Raw genomic sequence first — 13,574 nt, 5'->3', positions numbered from 1 at the left:
TCACATTGTGTTTTATCCTTGAAAAAGAACGCTGCGACGTTCGAAATGCATTGGATGGGTCTTTTTCCACATTAAAGTGCCCTTTTAATAATTTTTTTGTCCTGGTTTCTTCCTGCTCCGTTTGTGCTGGTGCGCTTTTTGGTCTCCCTTCACACTGTTTTTAACCCTACGTGTACCACACTATTAGGGTATATTATTACTTATACCTATTCACACATTTGGTCATACTGCAAGTTTGAGTACTATATGGGGTATGTTTAAGTTCTCATTAGAGAACAGTGGTCATTAAACACCACATTGCGAGGTTCACTTTTCACATTCTGGAATCGCAAGTGGTAGGTTAATTAACCCCGTCACAACCTTAGCTATTCTGGTCTTTCTACTGTCAGTCTGCCTCACAGGACACACACAGCCTCCTGTTTCATGTTCGTTTTAAAGGATATTAATAAAGTTATTTGTTTTTAATACTATCGCCCTACATCCAGGTTATGCCAGGGTGCCTCACGGGGACACGTTTTCTCTCTGTGTGCATCACAGATAGGCAGTAAGGAGGCAGGCTCACGGGCTTAAGCAAAACCATGGCTGTGCCGGCCACCTTACGGCAATCCCCGGCTATTCATGGGACCCTTGGGACTCCCTGGGCACGGAGCCCCGGCAGCCAAGTTCCCCCGCTCACTACCAACATCGCAGCGCCTGCATTCCTGCTCTCGTGTGGCTACTGGTTAAACCGTATACGCCGGATCCTGCCACGCGCCATGTTTAGGGGAGCAGGGCCGTACCTGCCGTGTCGGGGACGGTCCGCTCCTGGGTTGGTATTCTCATAGGCCGGCCTCTTGGTGCAAGAGTAAGCGCTGCAGAAAGACCGGCCTGGGTCAGTCACGCCGCTGACCTGGAGTTAGGAGACAGGGATTTAATACACCGGCTCCCCCTGCGGCCTTTCATTTGCCGTTTAATAACACCCCCACATTTTCTGCCGCCCACACCCCCAGAGAGCAGCTGCAGATTACACGCCGGTGGCGCCGCTACATGCCGCAGAAAAAGGACCTGGCGGTGTTAGAGAGGAGACGGGTTAATGTGCGCGGTCGCTGGAGCGGGATGTTGCTTTAAGAAAATCCGTGCACAAATCGCCCAAGAAAGGACGTTTTCCGAGTTGGGGCGGCAGAGGGGCGGTGTGCGACACCCCAAACGAGACGGATCGGTGGAAGTGTTCCTCGGGTAAACATTTGGCAAGATTGGCGGCCGTTTGTGCCGCACTTTTGGAATACTCTGTAAACACTTCATTTTGCGACATTTTCCTCATTTGCAAACTAAAAACCAAACTAAAAATCGCTCCCTGAACAACACACCGCTGTGCACGGTTTGGACTCGTAACGATGATATTTTGGGGCGATATTGCCCATTACAGAGAGCCCTCGCAGACGGAGAATAATGAAATGTTCTAGATGGGGCCCTGGTCCTGGTGAAATGAGCAGTCATTTCAGGAAGTGATACCTTTTAGCGGACGAACAGTTCTTCCAAAATAAATTCTAGTGGCAGAGCTTTTCAAACCTCATTAGTTTCTTCCAGTTTACACCAACGTAACCCTAACATTAGTCCCTTATTACAGTCTGCAGCCAATCCAACAGGGCCGGACGTGGGGGTACGCCCCATGTCTCAGACATAAAACTGCAATCATGTCACAGAGCTGCGACAGCGCACACGCACACGCCAGCGCACACGCACACGCCAGCGCACACCTCTTAATACAAAGAGCCTCAATTCATTGCACTACACGTTATTTAAAAAAAGCGGGGAAGAATCCGCTGTAACCAATCTCTAATCTGTTCCCAAATCGGGACCACTTTTGTGCAGGACCACAGCATGTGTTGCAGGTCAGCCACCTCCCCGCACTGTTTTGGACAGAGCGGGGAGTAGCCCCTAACAAATTTAGCCAATCTAGCTGGGGTGTAGTACCACCGCATCAGGACATTATACGCGTTCTCCTTTAGTGTGGTACATATGGAGCTTTTAGCCGCTGCTTGTGTGATCTGCTCCCATTCCTCGTCCTCTAACGTCTCCCCTAGGTCTGTCTCCCACTGTCGCATGTAGTGTAACCGGGTCTCGCTTGACGTCTCCGGACAGACCACTTCCCTGTACATTCTAGATGTGAGTCCCCTTGTGTCCGTGTCTCTGGAGCACAGCTGCTCAAAATTAGTGCGTGCCGGGGTTTTGTTGTAAAAATCTCTGATCTGGAGGTACCTAAAAAATTCCGTATTTGGGATATCCTTTGCGGATTTAATTTGCTCAAATGTTTGTATATGTATCCTGCCCTCCAGATCTTCAAGACGGGTAATGCCCGCTTGTATCCAATACACCATGTTTTTACTGTTCAGGCCTGGAGCGAAGTCTGGGTTGCCAATGATTGGCGTCATGAGTGATGCTTTTGTGGTTAATTTACAACTAAATTTAGTGGCCTCCCATACTCGTAGTGAACTGGCAATGGCCTGTAACGGCGTGCCGATTTGGCGTACCCTTCTCTTGGGCAGCCCGATCAGCTTCTGGATGTCAATTGGTGCACAACACTTTTTCTCCAACTCTACCCATCTCCTAAGGCTTGGGTCTGTGTGCCATTGGAGAATTCTTGATTGGTTGATTGATTGGGAGATCCCCCTGGACCCGTGGCTGTTCCTGTTGGGAAGGCGGATCCAGGGTATGTCAAATGCGACGCACAAATTAATCGCGCATTTCGCAATAGCCACTAGGTGCGAGATTGCAGCATTATGGAAGTAACCAGAAATCCCAGTTATCCCCAAGATTCGAAATAGGATTTGGCACGTTTGCCGGATGGAACAATTAACGAGTTTGGTTAATGACACCGGCACAAACTTTCTAAAAGTCTGGTCGCCTTGGTTGGCACAGACAGATATCCCCGGGGTGAGTGCCACCGCAATCCTGCTATAATAGGTTCAGACGCGTTCTCCTCTGGGGGTCAGAGACCGGACGACAAATAGCGACGAACAGGTAGTTGACAGCCCCTCGTGTAGTAGCCAAACACGCCAAGCCTATAGGGATAACAAGGCATACTCGAGATAGAAACAAAGAGTGCCAACCAAAAAAGACAGGAAGCTCGTAAGAGACAACATGTCAGCAGGAATACCCGGAGAAGACCCCTCCTCCCCTTCCCCTCCTCCCCTGTCCGTCGTCTGGTCTGTCTTGTTTGTCCTATACGTACTGTTCGTGTTCTAAAATGTGGCAGTTAAAATCGCCTGATGTATGTTTTAAAAACATTATTGGGGGGACGTAACACAATGGGATGTGATACAATGTAAGAACCTGTGACCCCAATAAAGAAAATTTGAAGTTGAAAAAAAAAAAAAAGCGGGGAAGCCGGAACCCCGACGCAGCGTGCTGCTGTCCTGGCAGGGAAAGGGTTAAACAAAATTCTGTTTAAAAAGTAGTGAGTGTCGCGGTTTCTAACGCCAAGCCCGGCGCGCCCCGTCCCCGGATTTAGGGTCAACTTGGCAGACGATGTGGACGCGCTTAAATGTTTTTGGCGCAGAGAGATGATTTTTTTTTTAACACATGGTGTTAACACGTAGAAGCCCGGCGCTGGGACATTTCTGGGCGCCGGGACATTTCTGGGCTGCCGGGGACATTTCTGGGCGCCGGGACATTTCTGGGCGCCGGGACATTTCTGGGCTGCCGGGGACATTTCTGGGCGCCGGGACATTTCTGGGCTGCCGGGGACATTTCTGGGCTGCCGGGGACATTTCTGGGCGCCGGGGACATTTCTGGGCGCCGGGGACATTTCTGGGCCGCCGGGGACATTTCTGGGCGCCGGGGACATTTCTGGGCGCCGGGGACATTTCTGGGCGCTGGGACATTTCTGGGCGCCCGGCACCGGGACATTTCTGGGCGCCGGGGACATTTCTGGGCGCCGGGACATTTCTGGGCGCCGGGGACATTTCTGGGCGCCGGGGACATTTCTGGGCGTCGGGACATTTCTGGGCGCCCGGCACCGGGACATTTCTGGGCGCCGGGGACATTTCTGGGCGCCGGGGACATTTCTGGGCGCCGGGGACATTTCTGTGGGCGCCGGGGACATTTCTGTGGGCGCCGGGGACATTTCTGTGGGCGCCGGGGACATTTCTGTGGGCGCCGGGGACATTTCTGTGGGCGCCGGGGACATTTCTGTGGGCGCCGGGGACATTTCTGTGGGCGCCGGGGACATTTCTGTGGGCGCCGGGGACATTTCTGTGGGCGCCGGGGACATTTCTGTGGGCGCCGGGGACATTTCTGTGGGCGCCGGGGACATTTCTGTGGGCGCCGGGGACATTTCTGTGGGCGCCGGGGACATTTCTGTGGGCGCCGGGGACATTTCTGTGGGCGCCGGGGACATTTCTGTGGGCGCCGGGGACATTTCTGTGGGCGCCGGGGACATTTCTGTGGGCGCCGGGGACATTTCTGTGGGCGCCGGGGACATTTCTGTGGGCGCCGGGGACATTTCTGTGGGCGCCGGGGACATTTCTGTGGGCGCCGGGGACATTTCTGTGGGCGCCGGGGACATTTCTGTGGGCGCCGGGGACATTTCTGTGGGCGCCGGGGACATTTCTGTGGGCGCCGGGGACATTTCTGTGGGCGCCGGGGACATTTCTGTGGGCGCCGGGGACATTTCTGTGGGCGCCGGGGACATTTCTGTGGGCGCCGGGGACATTTCTGTGGGCGCCGGGGACATTTCTGTGGGCGCCGGGGACATTTCTGTGGGCGCCGGGGACATTTCTGTGGGCGCCGGGGACATTTCTGTGGGCGCCGGGGACATTTCTGTGGGCGCCGGGGACATTTCTGTGGGCGCCGGGGACATTTCTGTGGGCGCCGGGGACATTTCTGTGGGCGCCGGGGACATTTCTGTGGGCGCCGGGGACATTTCTGTGGGCGCCGGGGACATTTCTGTGGGCGCCGGGGACATTTCTGGGCGCCGGGGACATTTCTGGGCGCTGGGACATTTCTGGGCGCCGAGGACATTTCTGGGCGCCGAGGACATTTCTGTGGGCGCCGGGACATTTCTGGGCGCCCGGCACCGGGACATTTCTGGCCTGCCGGGGACATTTCTGGGTGCCGGGGATATTTCTGGGTGCCGGGGACATTTCTGGGCGCCGGGGACATTTCTGGGCGCCGGGGACATTTCTGGGCGCCCGGCACCGGGACATTTCTGGCCTGCCGGGGACATTTCTGGGCGCCGGGGACATTTCTGGGCGCGGGGACATTTCTGGGCGCCGGGGACATTTCTGGGCGCTGGGACATTTCTGGGCGCCGGGGACATTTCTGGGCGCCGGGGACATTTCTGGGCGCCGGGGACATTTCTGGGCGCCGGGGACATTTCTGGGCGCCGGGGACATTTCTGGGCGCCGGGGACATTTCTGGGCGCCCGGCACCGGGACATTTCTGGCCTGCCGGGGACATTTCTGGGCGCCGGGGACATTTCTGGGCGCCCGGCACCGGGACATTTCTGGCCTGCCGGGGACATTTCTGGGCGCCGGGGACATTTCTGGGCGCCGGGGACATTTCTGGGCGCCGGGGACATTTCTGGGCGCCGGGGACATTTCTGGGCGCCGGGGACATTTCTGGGCGCTGGGACATTTCTGGGCACCGAGGACATTTCTGGGCGCTGGGACATTTCTGGGCGCTGGGACATTTCTGGGCGCCGAGGACATTTCTGGGCGCCGAGGACATTTCTGGGCGCTGGGACATTTCTGGGCGCCGGGGACATTTCTGGGCGCCCGGCACCGGGACATTTCTGGCCTGCCGGGGACATTTCTGGGCGCCGGGGACATTTCTGGGCGCCGGGGACATTTCTGGGCGCCGGGACATTTCTGGGCGCCCGGCACCGGGACATTTCTGGCCTGCCGGGGACATTTCTGGGCGCTGGGACATTTCTGGGCGCCGGGGACATTTCTGGGCGCCGGGGACATTTCTGGGCGCCCGGCACCGGGACATTTCTGGCCTGCCGGGGACATTTCTGGGTGCCGGGGATATTTCTGGGTGCCGGGGACATTTTTGGGCGCCGGGGACATTTCTGGGCGCCGGGGACATTTCTGGGCGCCCGGCACCGGGACATTTCTGGCCTGCCGGGGACATTTCTGGGCGCCGGGGACATTTCTGGGCGCGGGGACATTTCTGGGCGCCGGGGACATTTCTGGGCGCTGGGACATTTCTGGGCGCCGGGGACATTTCTGGGCGCCGGGGACATTTCTGGGCGCCGGGGACATTTCTGGGCGCCGGGGACATTTCTGGGCGCCCGGCACCGGGACATTTCTGGCCTGCCGGGGACATTTCTGGGCGCCGGGGACATTTCTGGGCGCCCGGCACCGGGACATTTCTGGCCTGCCGGGGACATTTCTGGGCGCCGGGGACATTTCTGGGCGCCGGGGACATTTCTGGGCGCCGGGGACATTTCTGGGCGCCGGGGACATTTCTGGGCGCTGGGACATTTCTGGGCACCGAGGACATTTCTGGGCGCTGGGACATTTCTGGGCGCTGGGACATTTCTGGGCGCCGAGGACATTTCTGGGCGCCGAGGACATTTCTGGGCGCTGGGGACATTTCTGGGCGCCCGGCACCGGGACATTTCTGGCCTGCCGGGGACATTTCTGGGCGCCGGGGACATTTCTGGGCGCCGGGGACATTTCTGGGCGCCGGGACATTTCTGGGCGCCCGGCACCGGGACATTTCTGGCCTGCCGGGGACATTTCTGGGCGCTGGGACATTTCTGGGCGCCGGGGACATTTCTGGGCGCCGGGGACATTTCTGGCCTGCCGGGGACATTTCTGGGCGCCGGGGACATTTCTGGGCGCCGGGGACATTTCTGGGCGCCGGGGACATTTCTGGGCGCCGGGGACATTTCTGGGCGCCGGGGACATTTCTGGGCGCTGGGACATTTCTGGGCACCGAGGACATTTCTGGGCGCTGGGACATTTCTGGGCGCTGGGACATTTCTGGGCGCCGAGGACATTTCTGGGCGCCGAGGACATTTCTGGGCGCTGGGACATTTCTGGGCGCCGGGGACATTTCTGGGCGCCCGGCACCGGGACATTTCTGGCCTGCCGGGGACATTTCTGGGCGCCGGGGACATTTCTGGGCGCCGGGGACATTTCTGGGCGCCGGGACATTTCTGGGCGCCCGGCACCGGGACATTTCTGGCCTGCCGGGGACATTTCTGGGCGCTGGGACATTTCTGGGCGCCGGGGACATTTCTGGGCGCCGGGGACATTTCTGGGCGCCCGGCACCGGGACATTTCTGGCCTGCCGGGGACATTTCTGGGTGCCGGGGATATTTCTGGGTGCCGGGGACATTTTTGGGCGCCGGGGACATTTCTGGGCGCCGGGGACATTTCTGGGCGCCCGGCACCGGGACATTTCTGGCCTGCCGGGGACATTTCTGGGCGCCGGGGACATTTCTGGGCGCGGGGACATTTCTGGGCGCCGGGGACATTTCTGGGCGCTGGGACATTTCTGGGCGCCGGGGACATTTCTGGGCGCCGGGGACATTTCTGGGCGCCGGGGACATTTCTGGGCGCCGGGGACATTTCTGGGCGCCCGGCACCGGGACATTTCTGGCCTGCCGGGGACATTTCTGGGCGCCGGGGACATTTCTGGGCGCCCGGCACCGGGACATTTCTGGCCTGCCGGGGACATTTCTGGGCGCCGGGGACATTTCTGGGCGCCGGGGACATTTCTGGGCGCCGGGGACATTTCTGGGCGCCGGGGACATTTCTGGGCGCTGGGACATTTCTGGGCACCGAGGACATTTCTGGGCGCTGGGACATTTCTGGGCGCTGGGACATTTCTGGGCGCCGAGGACATTTCTGGGCGCCGAGGACATTTCTGGGCGCTGGGACATTTCTGGGCGCCGGGGACATTTCTGGGCGCCCGGCACCGGGACATTTCTGGCCTGCCGGGGACATTTCTGGGCGCCGGGGACATTTCTGGGCGCCGGGGACATTTCTGGGCGCCGGGACATTTCTGGGCGCCCGGCACCGGGACATTTCTGGCCTGCCGGGGACATTTCTGGGCGCTGGGACATTTCTGGGCGCCGGGGACATTTCTGGGCGCCGGGGACATTTCTGGGCGCCGGGGACATTTCTGGGCGCCGGGGACATTTCTGGGCGCCGGGGACATTTCTGGGCGCCGGGGACATTTCTGGGCGCCGGGGACATTTCTGGGCGCTGGGACATTTCTGGGCGCTGGGACATTTCTGGGCGCTGGGACATTTCTGGGCGCCGGGGACATTTCTGGGCGCCGAGGACATTTCTGGGCGCCGAGGACATTTCTGGGCGCTGGGACATTTCTGGGCGCTGGGACATTTCTGGGCGCCGGGGACATTTCTGGGCGCCGAGGACATTTCTGGGCGCCGAGGACATTTCTGGGCGCTGGGACATTTCTGGGCGCCGGGGACATTTCTGGGCGCCCGGCACCGGGACATTTCTGGCCTGCCGGGGACATTTCTGGGCGCCGGGGACATTTCTGGGCGCCGGGGACATTTCTGGGCGCCGGGGACATTTCTGGACGCCGGGACATTTCTGGCCTGCCGGGGACATTTCTGGGCGCCGGGGACATTTCTGGGCGCCGGGGACATTTCTGGACGCCGGGACATTTCTGGGCGCCCGGCACCGGGACATTTCTGGCCTGCCGGGGACATTTCTGGGCGCTGGGACATTTCTGGGCGCCGAGGACATTTCTGGGCGCCGAGGACATTTCTGGGCGCTGGGACATTTCTGGGCGCCGGGGACATTTCTGGGCGCCCGGCACCGGGACATTTCTGGCCTGCCGGGGACATTTCTGGCCTGCCGGGGACATTTCTGGGCGCCGGGGACATTTCTGGGCGCCGGGGACATTTCTGGGCGCTGGGACATTTCTGGGCGCCGGGGACATTTCTGGGCGCCGGGGACATTTCTGGGCGCTGGGACATTTCTGGGCTGCCGGGGACATTTCTGGGCGCCGGGACATTTCTGGGCTGCCAGGGACATTTCTGGGCACTGGGAAATTTCTGGGCGCCGGGACATTTCTGGGCACCGGGGACATTTCTGGGCGCCGGGGACATTTCTGGGCGCCGGGGACATTTCTGGGCGCCGGGGACATTTCTGGGCGCCCGGCACCGGGACATTTCTGGGCGCTGGGACATTTCTGGGCGCTGGGACATTTCTGGGCGCCGGGGACATTTCTGGGCGCCGGGGACATTTCTGGGCGCCGGGGACATTTCTGGGCGCCGGGGACATTTCTGGCCTGCCGGGGACATTTCTGGCCTGCCGGGGACATTTCTGGCCTGCCGGGGACATTTCTGGGCGCTGGGACATTTCTGGGCGCCGGGGACATTTCTGGGCGCTGGGACATTTCTGGGCGCCGGGGACATTTCTGGGCGCCGGGGACATTTCTGGCCTGCCGGGGACATTTCTGGGCGCCGGGGATATTTCTGGGCGCCGGGGACATTTCTGGGCGCCGGGGACATTTCTGGGCGCCGGGGACATTTCTGGGCGCCGGGGACATTTCTGGGCGCCGGGAACATTTCTGGCCTGCCGGGGATATTTCTGGCCTGCCGGGGACATTTCTGGCCTGCCGGGGACATTTCTGGCCTGCCGGGGACATTTCTGGGCGCCGGGACATTTCTGGGCGCCGGGGACATTTCTGGGCGCCGGGGACATTTCTGGGCGCCCGGCACCGGGACATTTCTGGGCGCTGGGACATTTCTGGGCGCTGGGACATTTCTGGGCGCTGGGACATTTCTGGGCGCTGGGACATTTCTGGGCGCTGGGACATTTCTGGGCGCCGGGGACATTTCTGGGCGCCGGGGACATTTCTGGGCGCCGGGACATTTCTGGCCTGCCGGGGACATTTCTGGGCGCTGGGACATTTCTGGGCGCCGGGGACATTTCTGGGCGCCGGGACATTTCTGGCCTGCCGGGGACATTTCTGGGCGCTGGGACATTTCTGGGCGCCGGGACATTTCTGGCCTGCCGGGGACATTTCTGGGCTACCGGCGCCGGAACATTTCTGGGCGCCGGGGACATTTCTGGGTGCCCGGCTCCGGGACATTTCTGGGCGCCCGGCGCCGGGATATTTCTGGGCGCCCGGCACCGGGACATTTCTGGGCGCCCGGCACCGGGACATTTCTGGGCGCCGGGACATTTCTGGGCGCCCGGCGCCGGGACATTTCTGGGCGCCCGGCACCGGGACATTTCTGGGCGCCCATCGCAGGGACAAAGAAAAGACGACGCGGCTGTTGGAGTTTGAGGTTAATATACATGTGCGAACAAGTGCAACTTAAACAAAAGATCCACGATTTCCGTGCGTAATTGTGGTTCTGATCCGTAGAAATACGGGAAGAGCCGCTTTTCAGCCTAATAAAGATAAAGGCCACTTCAAATATGGCCGCTCTGTACCGGGATATTTGTGATTAAAACCAGACCTTGTACCAAAAATATCAATTACATCCTGGTGCTTAGCCACAAATATTGGTGATACGCCATAATGAATTGTGACTCCGCCCAAATATCTATGTATACGCGGCTGGGCGCTCCCGCGTTATATTGCACATGGAGAAATAAGGATCTAGTTTCGCTGCTATGTTCTCTAGTCTTTCCTTTCTTCTGTATGGCAAGGGTTAATAATGCATGCCCTGCCTCCCCTGGTCATCCTGTCACCTCGCCATCCCCCATATGTCCCCTGACCTCCCCACGTCCCCAGAGGCCCCCTGACCTCCCCACGCCCCCTGACCTCCCCACGTCCCCAGAGGCCCCCTGACCTCCCCACGCCCCCAGAGGCCCCCTGACCTCCCCACGCCCCCAGAGGCCCCCTGACCTCCCCACGCCCCCAGAGGCCCCCTGACCTCCCCACGCCCCCAGAGGCCCCCTGACCTCCCCACGCCCCCAGAGGCCCCCTGACCTCCCCACGCCCCCAGAGGCCCCCTGACCTCCCCACGCCCCCAGAGGCCCCCTGACCTCCCCACGTCCCCAGAAGCCCCCTGACCTCCCCACGCCCCCCTGACCTCCCCACGCCCCCAGAGCCCCCCTGACCTCCCCACGCCCCCAGACCTCCCCACGCCCCCAGAAGCCCCCCCCACACCCCCAGACTTCCCCACGCCCCCAGAGGCCCCCTGACCTCCCCACGCCCCCAGAGGCCCCCTGACCTCCCCACGCCCCCTGATCTCCCCACGTCTGCATCACCGAGTACTAAGCTTAATGGGATAAGGAAGCGCTAAACCTCCAAAGCTGCGTCTACGCGCCACGATACCCAGGAGCCATCAGGCAACCGGGGGGAGGGGGGAGAGTGTAATATGAATCAGGATAGTGATCTCACCCTAATATCTCACTATACCCTCCTCTGTCCCTCCTTACGTCTCACCCTAATATCTCACTATACCCTCCTCTGCCCCTCCTTACATCTCACCCTAATATCTCACTATACCCTCCTCTGCACCTCCTTACATCTCACCCTAATATCTCACTATACCCTCCTCTGCCCCCCTCCTTACATCTCACCCTAATATCTCACTACACCCTCCTCTGCCCCTCCTTACATCTCACCCTAATATCTCACTATACCCTCCTCTGCCCCCCTCCTTACATCTCACCCTAATATCTCACTATACCCTCCTCTGCCCCTCCTTACATCTCACCCCAATATCTCACTATACCCTCCTCTGCCCCTCCTTACAAATCACCCTAATATCTCACCATACCCCACTCTGCTCCTCCTTACATCTCACCCTAATATCTCACTATACTTTCCTTACATCTCACCCTAATATCTCACTATACCCTCCTCTGCCCCTCCTTACATCTCACCCTAATATCTCACTATACCCTCCTCTGCCCCTCCTTACATCTCACCCTAATATCTCACTATACTTTCCTTACATCTCACCCTAATATCTCACTATACCCTCCTCTGCCCCTCCTTACATCTCACCCTAATATCTCACTATACCCTCCTCTGCCCCTCCTTACATCTCACCCTAATATCTCACTATTCCCTCCTCTGCCCCTCCTTATATCTCAGGCCTAATTTCTCGCTATACCCCCTTTGTATCCAAAGCCCTCTCCCGCCTTAACCCTTTATCACTGACTGCCCCGCACCTCTGGAATGCCCTTCCCCTAAATACCCGACTAGCACCCTCTCTATCCACCTTAAAACACACCTCTAACGATGCATATGGGTAATTCCGTGGCTGATACTATACAATGTATACACTGCTGTACAAGAATATATCATGTAATCTAGCGCTGACAATGTATACACGGCTGTACAAGAATATATCATGTAATCTAGCGCTGACAATGTATACACTGCTGTACAAGAATATACATCATGTAATCTAGCGCTGACAATGTATACACTGCTGTACAAGAATATACATCATGTAATCTAGCGCTGACAATGTATACACTGCTGTACAAGAATATACATCATGTAATCTAGCGCTGACAATGTATACACTGCTGTACAAGAATATACATCATGTAATCTAGCGCTGACAATGTATACACTGCTGTACAAGAATATACATCATGTAATCTAGCGCTGACAATGTATACACTGCTGTACAAGAATATACATCATGTAATCTAGCGCTGACAATGTATACACGGCTGTACAAGAAAATACAGGCATACCCCGGTTTAAGGACACTCACTTTAAGTACACTCGCGAGTAAGTACATATCGCCCAATAGGCAAATGGCAGCTCGCGCATGCGCCTGTCAGCACGTCCTGAACAGTAATACCAGCTCCCTACCTGTCCCGAAGCTGTGCGCAAGCGGGGAGACTATAGAGCCTGTTACAAATGCGTTATTTACATCAGTTATGCACGTATATGATGATTGCAGTACAGTACATGCATCGATAAGTGGAAAAAGGTAGTGCTTCACTTTAAGTACATTTTCCGCTTCCCATACATGCTCCGGTCCCATTGCGTACGTTAATGCGGGGTGTGCCTGTGTCACATACATGCTCCGGTCCCATTGCGTACGCTAACGCGGGGTATGCCTGTATAATGTAATCTATTGCTGACAATGTACACACTGCTGTACTTTGGCACAATGGGGTGTGTATCAACGTTGCTATAAAATGTAATTGATACAAAGAGGCCGAGCTGGATTTAGCAGCAATGTACAGTATGCCGGGACAGAGCTCCCCGCGCAGGGATCACATTTATCCCAGACAGGACTGATGCAATAAAGAGTTCTTATTACAATAATATCCGTCACATCCTACAGGGACCGCCGCTCCGTCTGCACCCTGCGCAGGGCGCGACAAACCCCGGGAACATGCTTACAATTCAAGCAGCTTGGGTCAGAATGGGGCGCCTGTCTGGTCACGTGATCTTCCCCACAGAACTTTGCATCTTTGGTCCTCTTCTGCTGCACTGACAGCCATTTAGTGAACCCCCCGAGCCGAATCTTCGCTGATCAATCACAGGAGAACGGATCGATCAACTTAGCGAATTACTTAGTGTGTGGATTGTATTGATGCACATATTAAAGAAAGGGAGGGGGGGGGAAACGCAGCTTGGACTGCGGCTTTAAAGGAATAATGTACAGAAGA

The 13,574-nt window shown here is 58.0% G+C and overlaps 1 protein-coding gene across 1 annotated transcript in view; it reads right to left on the bottom strand.

Annotated features, from left to right (window-relative positions):
* The window catches only part of TMEM63B (transmembrane protein 63B), a 91,467-nt gene that overhangs the window by 56,781 nt on the left and 21,112 nt on the right, over positions 1-13,574 (bottom strand). The window contains exon 2 of the mRNA XM_075595112.1: positions 780-889. The gene's annotated coding sequence lies outside the window, so the exon portion shown is untranslated. The remainder of the gene's footprint in view (positions 1-779; positions 890-13,574) is intronic.

This window comes from Ascaphus truei, chromosome 4 (genome assembly GCF_040206685.1).
Source record: "Ascaphus truei isolate aAscTru1 chromosome 4, aAscTru1.hap1, whole genome shotgun sequence".
Lineage (NCBI taxonomy): Eukaryota > Metazoa > Chordata > Amphibia > Anura > Ascaphidae > Ascaphus > Ascaphus truei.
The sequence above is the reverse complement of the archived record's forward strand: the minus strand, read 5'-3'. Positions and strand labels throughout refer to the sequence as shown.